Here is a 13,556-nt window from a genome sequence, read left to right as displayed (position 1 = left end):
AATTCTGGGATTACAGGTGTGAGCCACCACCACACCTGGCCCAAATCTCCCTTTTTAACAGAAGAAGAGCAGTCTTTCCACTTACAATTTGAAATGACAACAGTTTCTAACCAAAAACATGTCTTCACCCCATTCATTTTATGAGTTACCTTCAATTTATGGCAAGTGACATAAAGTTGCGTTATGGACTAAGTATATTTTGGTAAGGAAGCTTTTCAAATGAAAGATATTGATGTCAGTTGGGCTCAGGGATGTGCGCCTGCAGTCTTAGCTACTCAGAAGGCTGAGATGGGAGGATCACTTTGAGCCCATGAGTTTACATCCAGCCAGCTTGGCTAACAGAGCGAGACCCTATCTCTAAAAAAAGAAAAAATGTTATTAGCAAAAGAAAAAATAACAAAAAAAAATTTGTTAGAAAAAAAAAAGAAAGAAAGAAAAAAACGTGGGTTTAAGATTGTACTCCACTGTGGCAGAATTCATGACATCAGTATTTGAATAACCACATTTAGGATTATGTTGGAGAGGTCTGCCATTAACACGCTGCGTGTCTTTACACAAACCATCTTCTTTGGATCTCAGTTTCCTCATTTGTAATAAAGGATAGCCCAGATAGCTTCAGCTAATGATCTAACTCTGATGACTCCTTTTTCTGGTCCCTTTTCTCTATTTTTATTTATTTTATTTATTTATTATAAAGACAGGGTTTCACCATGTTGTTCAGGCTGGTCTTGAACTCCCGACCTCATGTGATCCGCCCGCCTTTGCCTCCAAAGTTCTTGGATTACAGGCGTGAGCCGCCACGCCCGGCCCCTTTTCTCTTTAAGGGGAGTTCAGAGTCTCCCATAAAGGTCCAGCTGAGAGTAAGCTGAAGATATTTATACAGGGCTGAGTCCTGATACTGTGCTCTATGAACACGTGCTCCAGAGCTTGGCTCTGGGGACAAGAGGCACTGCAAGGGTCTGTAATCCTCTGAGAGGGCCGTGTGCAGCTGTCCTAGGGTCTCCAGCAACTTGTAGCCAGTTACCTCCTCCTGCAATGTGGTTCAACTCAGGAATGAGCATCCTTCGTGATTTGCAGAAAGGAGGTGATGGACAAGTGGCTGCAACCACCAGCCCACCCTATCTGGAGTGACCACAGGGTGCTCCTCAGCCACCCAGAGGGGAAGGGGCCCAGCTCTTTAGCTCTGAAGATTTAAGGCTAGGAGCATCAGGGCAGGAAAGGTAATGAGGAGTGCATGGAAGGTGGCAGGCAGGAACTCCAACACCAAGGAGCTTTTGTGATGCTTTACTTTACTTATCAACATATAGAAGCTGGGCTTCATAAAGAGCCTTTCTGAGAGTCTCTGCCTCTTAATAGGTGAGTGGAAAACATTAACACTTATTGTAGTTGTTGATCTGTTGGGACTTATTTAGCTACCTTCCTTTATATGTTCAGTTAATTATGATTTCATTTTCTTTCACTTTTAAATTGATCAAACTGTCTTGGTTCTATTTTGTTTTTCCTCTAGTGGTTTGGAAATTATACCTTCTATCTATATTTTTCTAGTGGTTACTTTTACATTTTAACATGTGGATGTACAGTTTTATTGTTTAACATGTCTGCATTCCAACTTGATCTTTGTGGATTCTGATAAATCTCAGAGTCAGGGGTCAGGCAGGAGTGACAACACGTGCACCTGCCATGTGCCAGGCACTTTCCATGTGTTTCCATAGGTGATCTTATTCCATCCTCAGAGCCACCTGGCAACGTGGGGTGGGGGGAGGGGCGGGGGGTGTTAAACTGCCTGACCACAGATGACGACTGGGAAGCTGGAATGGACAGTGAAAGCTGCCGGGGCTCATCAGCACGTTGGTAGCCATGCACGTTTCCTAGTCTTGTCCTCTTTCCAGCAGCCCATCCCTCCCATGCCCGACACTTCCTCAGTGAAGAGGCAGATAAGCAGAGAGTGGAGACAAGAAAGGAAGTTGGAGATGAGCGCATGCGGGGGAAGGGGAGAGTCCTCCATTGCCATCTGGCCTCTGTTCTCTGCCAGTGTGTGTTCTGGGTGCTTGCGAGCCTCGGGAAGCCCTGCATGGGCTACTTTCCTGCCTCAGGCTTAGGGGAAGAACACCTTTACTGATTCAGTTCTGACTGAGGAATGCAGGGGCCATCCCAGCCTGGTAATATTACAGGCTTCTCAATCATGCATCCCGCATTCGTTCATTCATTCATTTGCCAGATGTTTCCTGGGCTCTTCTTGGTGGCAGGGTACGGCAGCTGAGGGTGTAGGGATTAATCAGACAGGGTCCCTGCTCTCAGAATCCAGGTTGAAATAAGAGGGAGACACGCATAGAGAGTAGCACACCCCACGATCGTCGTTCCCTTTCAGTTTATCATTATGGTTACATTTTGAAAAGGTGATACATGGGGCCGGGTGCAGTGGCTCACACCTGTAATCCCAGCACTTTGGGAGGCTGAGGTGGGCATATCACGAGGTCAAGAGATTGAGACCATCCTGGCCAACATGGTGAAACCCCAACTCTACTAAAAATAGAAAAATTAGCTGGGCATGGTGGTGCACACCTGTAGTCAGTCGCAGCTACTTGGGAGGCTGAGGCAGGGGAATCGCTGGAACCCAAGAGGCAGAGGTTGCAGCAAGCTGAGATCGCACCACTGCACTGCACTCCAGCCTGGTGACAGAGTGAGACTTTGTCTCAAAATAAAAAAAAAAAAAAGAAAGAAAGAAAAGAAAAGGTTGTATGTGCACATGGAAAACAGTACCTCAACTTTATGAAAGGTTATAGATTCAGTCTCCTTCCAACCTCAGGCTACTGTGATTTTGTGAAAAGGTGAAATATACATGAGGAGGTATAAAAAGCCCAGAGATACCCACTTAACATTACCTGGGGTGTGTCTTGGAACTAGCCTGTACGTATCCAGGCTCGTGATGCTGCACATTGCTTCAGACTTCTGCACTCCTGGCGACATCCCACAGCCACCAACCTGGGCCGGGCTTTTGTCATGTTATCCTGAGGGTCATCCTCATCAGTCCACAGAGAGCCTCTCCAACCTCACATGAGGCTGCAGAGGCTCTGCAGAAGGGGCTTTCCAGGATTCCATTGAGCATGTGAGTGAGCATATCTGTGAATACATTCTTAAACTTGGAACTCCTGGGTCAAACTGTGTGTGCATTTGAAATCCACCTCAAGATTCTCCAGTTGCTCTGTGAGGAGGTTGTGCCATTTGTCACCCAGCAACGTCTGAGAGTTAGTTTTTATTTTCCCACATCTCCATCAAACTGGTGAAGACCATCTTTTAAAAACAGCAGGATGGGTCAGGTACGGTGGCTCATGCCTGTAATCCCAGCACTTTGGGAGGCCTAGGCAGGCAGATCACCTGAGGTTTGGGAGTTTGAGACCAGCCTGAGCAACATAGAATCCCTGACCCTGTGACTGTGTGCAGCTCTCCAGAAAGATGCTTTGAAGACAAAGTAGGACACAGCATGCAGCTCCTCACATCTCTTACCTGAGCCACTATATGGTGGCTCACACCTATAATCTCAGCATTTTGGGAGGCCGAGAGCTTGAGACCAGCCTGGCCAACATGGCGAGACCCCATCTCTACTAAAAACACAAAAATTAGCCAGGTGTGGTGGCAGGGACCTGTAATCCCAGTTACTCAGGAGGCTAAGGCTGGAGAATAGCTTGAATCCAGAAGACAGAGGTTGCAGTGAGCCAAGATCGCGCCCCTGAACTCCAGCCTGGGTGACAAGAGTGAGACTCCATCTAAAAAAAAAAAGAAGTAAAATGACCCCAGTCTTTGCCTTTTCCCACACATAAGATAACATCTGACAGGGTTGGTGCTTATGCCTCTGTGATTGTAATCTCTAAACACATGCACTCCCACACTGAAACCTAGGTGTGACTGCTGTAACTTCTGAACACGTTGAATGTGCATTTGCATGCATTAACCCTCTACCACCTGTATATAAGCCATGGGCTGAAACGCTGTGCAGGAACAGCCTGATGGAGCCTCTCTAAAGGGCTGCTCCCGGCTACGGGCCTCAGTCTACAGCCCTCAGTAAGGCTTCTACATAAAACTGACTTTATTTCTTTGAAAGCTTGATCTTTTCTTTAGTTGACAATCATGGCAACCACAAAGGGACTCAGACTAGACTGCCCATGGTTATCAGGAACGTTGTGGGCACGCAGCACCCTGGTGTCAGCACAGGGCCTGTGAGCATCTCTGCTTTCACCATGGTTGCAGATTGGATGAGTCTCTTCTGAGTCTCAGACGTCCCACTTAGTTGACAGTCCTGAGGTTTTTTTTTTCAATTCGTTGCTCTCACTTTTTGATGTGAGGTAAGGTCTTCCTTGAGACTTTTCATTTCTCCAGAAGGGGAATTCTCCTAGTTCAAAGGTAGTAGGCAGGAACAGATAGGTGAGGCTGTGTCACTGGCTGGGCTGTGCCACTGCTTCCCTTTCAGTTTGCCTCTGTAAACAAGGCTCGGCTGGACAGACGCTATTACAAATCTCTGAGGGTTTGGCCTGTGTCAACTCTGAAGATGAGGGACACTCGCTCCTTCAGCCAGATTCTGATTTGGCATCTCCAGGTGACCAGAAATCTGTAGAAGTGTTGGAGGTACCATCTCTGTGATGTGTAGCAGTCCCACAGGAAATTCCTTGTCACAAGTAATTAACAGTTGGCTCATCTGGAGAGGCACACAGGAGGTTTAGTCACCCAGTGCTCTGAGCCCCCACGATTGCTTTAGGCAACCCGAGGGAGAAACCGAGACACATAGACAGCCATTGGCGGAGCTTGGAACAGCACATCTTCTTTTGTTTTGAGACTGTCTTGCTTGGTTGCCCAGGCTGCTATGCAGCAGTTTAAGCAATTCTCTTGCCTCAGCCTCCCAAGTAGCAGGGATTACAGGTGCCTACCACCACGCCAGACTAATTTTTTTTGTGTGTGTATTTTTAGTAGAGATGGGATTTCACCATGTTGGCCAGGCTGGTCTTAAACTCCTAACCTCAAGCAATCTGCCTGCCTCGGCCTCCCAAAGTGCTGGGATTACAGGTATGAGCCACCACCCCAGTCAAGACAGCACATTTTCTTTTGAGAAGAATTTCACTCTATCTCCCAGGCTGGAGTGCAGAGGCACAATCTCAGCTTACTGTGGCCTTCACCTCCTGGGCTCAAGCAATCCTCCCTCCTCAGCCTCCTGAGTAGCTAGGACTACAGGTGCACACCACCATGCTTAGCTGTTATTTATTTATTTTTTTATAGAGATGGGATCTCACTATATTACCCAGGCTGGTTTTGAACTCCTGGGCTCAAGTGATCTTCCTGCCTCAGCCTCCCAAAGTGCTGGGATTACAGGCATGAGCCACCGTGGCCAGCCAAAGCAGCACATCTGACCCACTACATTTCTCACTAGCATTCCTGCTTTGCTGAGCTCTCACAATGGAAAATAAATCATCCCGAACTGAAACAACAGGGGCATTGAAAAACCAGCCTCCAGTCAGTACTCCAGCAGGCTTTGTGTATAACATTCGCAGAGCTTACGCTGGCAAGAGTCTCCCTGAATGGGAGGACTTTACTAACAGAGATTTAACATTAAAATGGCCAAAAATGGGATTTTGCAGCATGTCCCTGGAACCCCCCACAAATATACCTCTCATCTTGTGCAAATATTAAATGATTTAAATGTTTTGGTAAGTTGTATGGGAGGCATTGTCAAATGATAAATGATACTAGATCTTTCAATTATATTTATGGGTATGTTATTGATATAAATGTTCCAAAAGTCATATAAATTCATAAAAATCTCATGTTATCAGTAATAATTTTATTGTTATATCAAATCATTTATATTTGTGTGGATATGTTGTTAATATAAATATTCCAAAAATCATATAACTTTTATAAACATCAGGCCAGGTGAGGTGGCTCACGTCTGTGATCCAGCACTTTGGGAGGCTGAGGCAGGCAGATCACCTGAGGTCGGAAGTTCAAGACCATCCTGGCCAACATGGTGAAAATCTATCTCTACTAAAAATGCAAAAATTAGCTGGGCATGGTGGGACCTGCCTGTAATCCCAGCTACTCGGGAGGCCGAGGCAGGAGTATTGCTTGAATCATGAAGTTGGAGGTTGCGGTGAACCGAGAGTGCGCCACTGCACTCCAACCTGGTGACAGAGAGAGACTCCATCTCAAAAAAAAATAATTTATAAACATCCGATGGTCCTGATATGACACTATCAGTCATTATTCTGGTTGTTATCTTAAAATGCTGCGTGAAATAGAAATAACTAAATTTCCTTGCTGATTAAAAACTTTCATCAGATTTTAACCATGGCTATTCTAAGTTTTCTTATCCACAGTTATTATTATAAACTATTCTCTAAAAACATTTGCAGGCTGAGTACAGTGTCTCATGCCTATAATCCCAACACTTTGGGAGGCTGAGGTAGGTGGACTGCTTAAGCCCAGAAATTCAAGACCAGCCTGGGCACCACTGTGAGACCTGGTGTCTAAAAAAAATTTAAAATTTATCCAGGTGTGATGATGTGAGCCTGTAGTCTTAGCTACTCTGGAGGCTCAGGTGGGAGGATAGCTTGAGCCCAGGAGGTTGAGCCTGCAGTGAGCTGTGATGATGGTGCCACTGCACTCCAGCCTGGGTGGCAGAGTGAGATCCTGTTTCAAAAACAAAACATTTTCAATCAGCTCTAGTCCAAAATCGCTTTTCATAAAAAGACTATAATAAATATGGGCACCAAAAGGGGAATATTACAATTGATTTAAAAAAAAACTATACAAATGTATGTTCCAGTTTTGTTAAATGGTTATCATGGGTTTTTCAATCTGTAACTCACTTAAATGCTATTAAATATATATTGCTATGTATAATCTGTAGTATCCTTGTAATAGTCCTGCTGAGGTACTGTGTTAGGTACAGAAAAAGGCAATGTCACAAAGAACAACAACAACAAAACCCCCAGCTCATGCTAGTTAAAAGTAGATGCAATCCGAAGTGTGTTCTTTGCAAAATAGGCAAGTAGGCACGCTGAGCCTGATAAAACTATCACTGAAGCTTCCCGCCTTCCCAGGCAAGAGTCTTCCTGGCTACATAGGACAATCAGTGTTTGTCTTGTAAATGCAACTAATAGTTGATTTGTGAGCAAAAGAGGGAACTTGTGAGACAAAGTAACCAACATGAGAAGCCATGTTTGCTCATTTTGGCTTGTCACATAAAGTGTAGCTCTCCAGAAAGACGTTTTGAAGATAAAGCAGGATAGATCATAAGGCTCCCACGTCTCTGACCCAAGTGACTATTTTTTAGAAGTGAAATGCTCCCAGTCCTTGCCTTTCCCACACATTAAGGTAACGTCTGCTGAGTTTAGTGCTTGTGCCTCGAGTGCTTATGCCTCTGTAATCTATAAACACGTGCACTCCCACACCCAAACCTAGGTGTGACTCTGCTGTACTGTAACTTCTGAACAAGTTGAATGTGGATTTGCGCACATGGGCCCTCCACCACCTGTATGCAAGCTGTGGGCTGAAACAGTGTGCAGAAACGGCCTGATGGAGCCTCTCTAAAGGGCTGCTCCCGGCTACAGGCCTCAGTCTATAGTCCTCAGGAAGGCTTCTACATAAAACTGACTTTAATTCTCTAAAAGCTTGATCTTTTCTTCAGTCAACAGAGGGTAAGGGTTCTATGGCCCAGTACCTTCCAGGAGTTGGTAAACATGATCACATAAGCACCCAACTTGATCAACAGCAGAGGGCATCCGATGGCAGCCAGGTGGGACAGCCACAGCAGGGAGGTGGGTTCCTGCTGCCGCCTCCAAGGAGCCAGGCAGACTGGGTGTCCTGAGGGTGCACCCCTTCCCCTCCCTCCATCTTCCCGGCTTCAAACCAGGCTACAGGGAGGGGACAGCTGCAGGAGGTGACAGTGTCACTTATAGAGCCCCTGCTGTGTGCCTGGCTGGCCTCTTGACTTGCTTTGGTCAACAGAACAGAGCAGAAGAGTCATTGAGCTGGGTCTGTGCCTCAGAAAGCCTCCAGACCCCACTCTGGCAACGCAAGGAAGGGTGGACTGCGTGGGTGCTAGGACGGTTCCCGAGTCTCCAGCATCAGGGCTGGCAGGCCTGTGGGAACGCAAGGAAGGGTGGACTGCATGGGTGCTAGGATGGTTCCCGAGTCTCCAGCATCAGGGCTGGCAGGCCTGTGGGAACGCAAGGAAGGGTGGACTGAGTGAGTGCTAGGACGGTTCCCGAGTCTCCAGCATCAGGGCTGGCAGGCCTGTGGGAACGCAAGGAAGGGTGTACTGAGTGAGTGCTAGGACGGTTCCCGAGTCTCCAGCATCAGGGCTGGCAGGCCTGTGGGAACCAGGGGTGGGAAACCCAGATGTTCCTGTGAGATGGGTGAAGGGAAGGCCCCAGGGGAGGTGGCCACCATTCACCTGGAGACAGCTGCAGTCAGTCCAAGAGAGCCCCAAGGCTAGATTCTTTGTATGAAATCTCCTGCCCTTAAAATGGTGGCAGCAGATACTCATCATGTTAAACGTCCCGGCTCACTTTCTGTCTTGGGCTGGGATGGTGGCTGCCCCATTTGCAACCTTCGTCCTGGGGTCAAGTTCAGTTATGGGACTGAGAGCCATGTTTCCACCATGCCTGTGGCACTGATTCACACATTTATTCCTTCAAAAGGACCCAGTGATCTGTGACTTCTCTGGGCTGGGTCCTTGACTGGAGGTTGCAGTCTCAGTGAGAGGCTGGCGAGACTTTCTGGACAGGTGTGTCTAGGGCTCTGACCTAGTACAGGGCTCCTGTGGCAGGGGACTTCATGCTGAGTGTGGGGAAGCCAATCGCCAACCCTCACTGCACCCCATCGCCCTACTCCAGAGTGAGCCCTCACAGGAACACTGGAAGAAGAATGACCAGTGTTCTTACTTTAGGCCACTCTAGTTGGTATGCAGTGGTATCTCAGTGTGGTTTTTTCCTGTTAACAGTTCTACTGAGATATAGTAAATGTGCCAAATGACTCACCATTTTAAAGTGTGCAACCCAATGACCTTTAGAGTATTCAGAGATAAGTGCAACCATCACCACAATCAATTTCAGACCATTTTCATTACCTCATAAGGAATCTTCACCCTCCACTCCCGCCCCTAAGTTCTGGCAACCACTAATCTACTTTCTGCCTCTATAGAGGGGCCCGTGCCACACATTTCACTGAAAAGGAGCCATACAATGTGTGGTCCTTTGTGACTGGCTTCTTGCACTTAGCATGGTGTTTCCAAGAGTCATAATTTTTTTCCATTCTCTTGGGTATATACCTAGAAGTGGAATTGCTGGGTTATGTGGTTTAAATGTTTACCTGTTTGAGGAACTGCCAGGCAATTTTCCAAAGCAGCTGCACCATTTTACATTCCCAACAGCTGTGTATGAGAACTCCAGTTTTCCTGCCTCCTCACCGACACCTGTTAGTGCCAGTAGTTTTTATTCCAGCCAACCTAGTGGGTTGCACCTGGTGGGTATAAGTGGTTAAGTGGTGTGTCAAGCTTTTGATTTGCATTTCTCCAATGGCTAATAATGTTGAGAATCTTTCCTTGTGCTTATGATATCCTCTTTGTGGTAATGTCTATTCAGATCCTTTCCCATTGTTAAATTTTTTATTATTGAGTTGTAAAATTTCTTTATTATCTAGATACATGTCTCTAATCAACATGTGAACAGCAAACGTTTTCTCTTCTGTAGGTTTTCTCTCTCCTGTCACTTTCTTGATTGAAGTCCTTCAAAGCACAGAAGCTTTCAATGTTGATGTCTCCCAGTTTAGCTCCTTGTCCTTTGTTGCTTTGCTCTTGGTGTCATCTCTAAATCTCTGGGGTTTTAATTTGCATTTCCCTAATGACTGATGATGTTGAACTTCTTTTAATGCATTTATTTGGCACTGATATATCTTTGGTGAAATGTCTCTGTAAAACATTTGTCCATTTTTAATAGGGTGTTTTTTTCTTGTTTTTATTGAGTTGTAAAAGTTCCTTCTATATTCTACACACAAGTCCTCTGCTGGATATCAAGTTTGCAAATATTTCCTCCCAGGCTATGACTTACCTTTTTATTTTCTTAACAGTGTCTTTTGAAGACCAAGTTTTTTATTGTGGTGAAGTCCAATTTGCTGATTTTTTCTTCACTTAGAGTTCATGCTTTTGCTGTCACATTTAAGAAATATTTGCCAAATTCAAGGCCATTAAGAGCTTTTCTAGAAGTTGTACCTATTTAGCTTTTACATGGGATCTGTGATCTAGTCCCAGTTAATTTTGCAGATACTCTGAAATGGAGGTGGAGGTTCATTCTTTTGCATATTATCCCAGCAATTGTCCCAGCAACACTCATTAAAAGACTATCCTTTCTCCTATTGAGCTGCGTTGGCATCTTTGTCAAAAATTGATTGACCACATATGTGAGGGTCTACTTCTAGACTTTCTTCTAGTCTGTCAGTTTATGTGTCTCTCTTGACACTGGTACTCATTGTTTTGATTACTCTTGCTTAATAATAAGTGTTGAAATCCAGTAGTGTAAGTCCTTCTGCTTTGCTTTGCTTTTTAGTGATGTGAATGGGACAGTTTGTATTGAATGACACTCCCTGTGTGCTGTATCTCAGGGCTCTACCCATTGAATATCAGAGCATCGCCAGTCATTCTGATGACCAAAAACATCTCCCACCAGATTTTCAAATGTTCTGGTCAGGGACAATACCCTCTGAAGAGAATCTCTTCTTTAAAGGAACAAGACTCAGAATGGTAACAGTAGATCTAGGTGATGGAGGAAAATGGAGCAAACTCTTCCATGTTCTGAGGAAACTGATTTTTAACCTGGAATTCTATATCCAGCCAAACTACCAATCAAATCTGAGGGCAAAGTAAATACTTTCAGACACACAAGGACTCAGAGACCTACCCACAGGCCGTGTCTGGCAGAACTGCCTGAGGATATACTCTGCAAAGTAGAAAGTGAATCCAAGAAAGAGAATACACAGGATCCAAGAAACAGTGGACCCAATCCAGAAGTATAATGCCAAGAAATCCCCAATAATAGCTATGTAGTGGACCCAGGAAGCAGTCAGCCCAAATTATAGTAGTGAGTCAGAGAGTGCTCAGGGGAAAGTTTTTAAGGAAAAACATGAATTTCTTATAAAAAAAGATAATATTAAAAAGATTGATGATCTTACTGAGAAGCTGGATGTGAATAATAGAAAAATTAACAAGTAATCAGACACAGTATACTTCTGCTTTCTCTGTTTCCTCCTCCATATTTTTGTAACCTTTATTTTTTCAGAATGCACACTCACATCTTCCTTTCTGCAGTTGAATTTAAATTACTTGGCCTCGAATTTATCACATTCGAAATGCCGGTGATCAGTTTTTCAGGTGGTAGAATGTATCTGTATACAAAGCAGGGAGACCTTAACTAGAGTTACAGACCAGCATGCACATCCTATAAATCCTAACAAGGTCAAAGGAATGGTATGAAGATAGGAGAGGAGGGGAAGGAGAGTGTCCTGGGTCGCCTCCCAGGGAAATATTCTGAGAGGGAAGTTTGTGCACAGGAGGTGTCCTGGGGAGAGCGCAGGGGCCAACGGCAGTGAGGGAGAGAAGAGGCATGATTGGCAGAGGGAGAGGCTGGGCCACAGTGTGACTCCTACAGAGGCTCAGCTTATCCCACGGGAGCTCTGGAGCTCGGATGACCCTGCAGAGTTGCCCAAATTGAGACAAGGGGGCTGGACTGTTGTCCTCCTCCACGGACCAGTCACTACGGAGGGCTGCCCTGGGAAGGGGAACGTAACCTTGCAGATTCCATCAGCGCAGGGCAATTTCCTGGGAGGGTCTTTGCTGTGAGCTGGTGTGAAGTGAGGGCCTCACCCTGAAGGGGGAATCTGGGCAGTGACCAGAGCATCCAAGACACAGTGCTCCTAGGACTCCACAGGCTCTGATTCTTTTATTGCACATCGTGAGAATTTAGACGAGTGACTGTGGCTGAACTGGACAGCCTCCAGTTGCTCTGATGGCTCGATGCTGCCAGTCGAGTGAAAGCAGCCCACCCCAACCTTCCATGTCTCATCTGCCCTCTGCTCACTAGTGTTCTTATGTCCAGGGCCATGTGGTGAGACTGGGAGAGACCCCTGGGTGCCCAAGAGCCCTGAGTTCAATCCAGAGGCAGGGGGAGGCCAATTAACTCACTGCATTCAGGGGTCAGAGCAGGGAGGCTGGAGTATGAGGCCACAGGGCTTGTGTGTAGAGCCCTGTGGGCCAGCCCTGGCCCATGCCTGCTCATCCCCCTTGCTCACTCTGTCTCCATGGGAGAACTCCTAGAGAGCAGAGGCCTTGTCTGTCCTGCTTGGTGTCCCCAGAGCCTGGCCACAGTCAATGCTCAGCCACTTTTGCTAAAGGAGTGGCTGGCTGAGGCTTTTTGAGGAAGAGGCCTCCCTTCTTTGGTGTGGACAGGCGTTATTCCTCCCTCGTCTGTGAGCAGGAAGGAGGGTGGACTTGGTCCCATTGCTGGTGGCAGACTCTCCTGTAACCTCCAGCTCTGGGGAGCTGGCTGTCGCTAGAACACCCCCGAGTGCCAGGAATGGAGAGCAAGGCAGATGAGTGAGGCAGAGGTGGAGGGCAGGTCCAAGGGGCTCCCCGTTCCCATTCCCACCACCTGAGGAGGAGTCCAGGGAGCCCAGCCAGAAGGAGCGAGGAGGAGTGGGCCAGGCAGGCCACTGCTGGTGTTCACCAGCTCCGCCCTGAGGACCTCTCTGCTTGCCTTAGGGTCTGGGGAGTGGCAGGTCCAGGAGGACAGGGCCCTGCCCAGTCCTCATTGCAGGGAGTGCCACTACCTGGAGGCTCGAAGAGCACCTTGTCGGCCTGTTGCCAATCTTCTTCCCTGGCCAGACCTGGAAGCTCCTGAGAGGCAGGGCTGAGGCCTCTTCCTCTTAGGGTGTCCGGTGTCACATAGGTCTGGTACATATTGGGTGCTCTGTCTGCTGAGTGGCAAGGTGACCTGCCTCAGGGAGCAAGGAGGCAGTGCAGAGATGGAGACATGGAGTCAGCTTCAATCGGGAACAACTGGGAGGGTGTGTCTGGGGGTACCGCATGGGTGTTGGGCATAGAAGGGGAGCCCGGCTGCTCCTTCCCTACCCCTGCAGCTCCATCTATCAGCCACGATCCTCACCGACAGGCGCCAGGGTTTAGAGTTGCCTTCCCTCCAGCCCCAAACACTGCCAGCGACCCGTGTGCAACTGCAGGATCAGGCCTCCCGTAAGGTCATGAGAAGCCTGGGCTATGTGGATCCCTTTTTTGGGAAGCTCCTCAGATATTATAAAATAAGAAAATATTAGAATAGGGTTGTAAAGATGTCGGTATATTTTAAATTTATAAACCAAAATGATACAAGATTTGTACATATACAAATAGGATGGTATCAGCCAGTGCAGTGGCTCACACCTGTAATCTCAGCACTTTGGGAGGCTGAAGCGGGCAGATTACCTGAGGTCAGGAGTTCAAGACCAGCCTGACCAACATGGCG

The sequence above is a fragment of the Aotus nancymaae genome, unplaced genomic scaffold (genome assembly GCF_030222135.1).
Source record: "Aotus nancymaae isolate 86718 unplaced genomic scaffold, 86718_ANA_hifiasm-v0.15.2.pri h1tg000046l, whole genome shotgun sequence".
Taxonomy (NCBI): domain Eukaryota; kingdom Metazoa; phylum Chordata; class Mammalia; order Primates; family Aotidae; genus Aotus; species Aotus nancymaae.
This window is presented reverse-complemented; position numbering follows the sequence as displayed.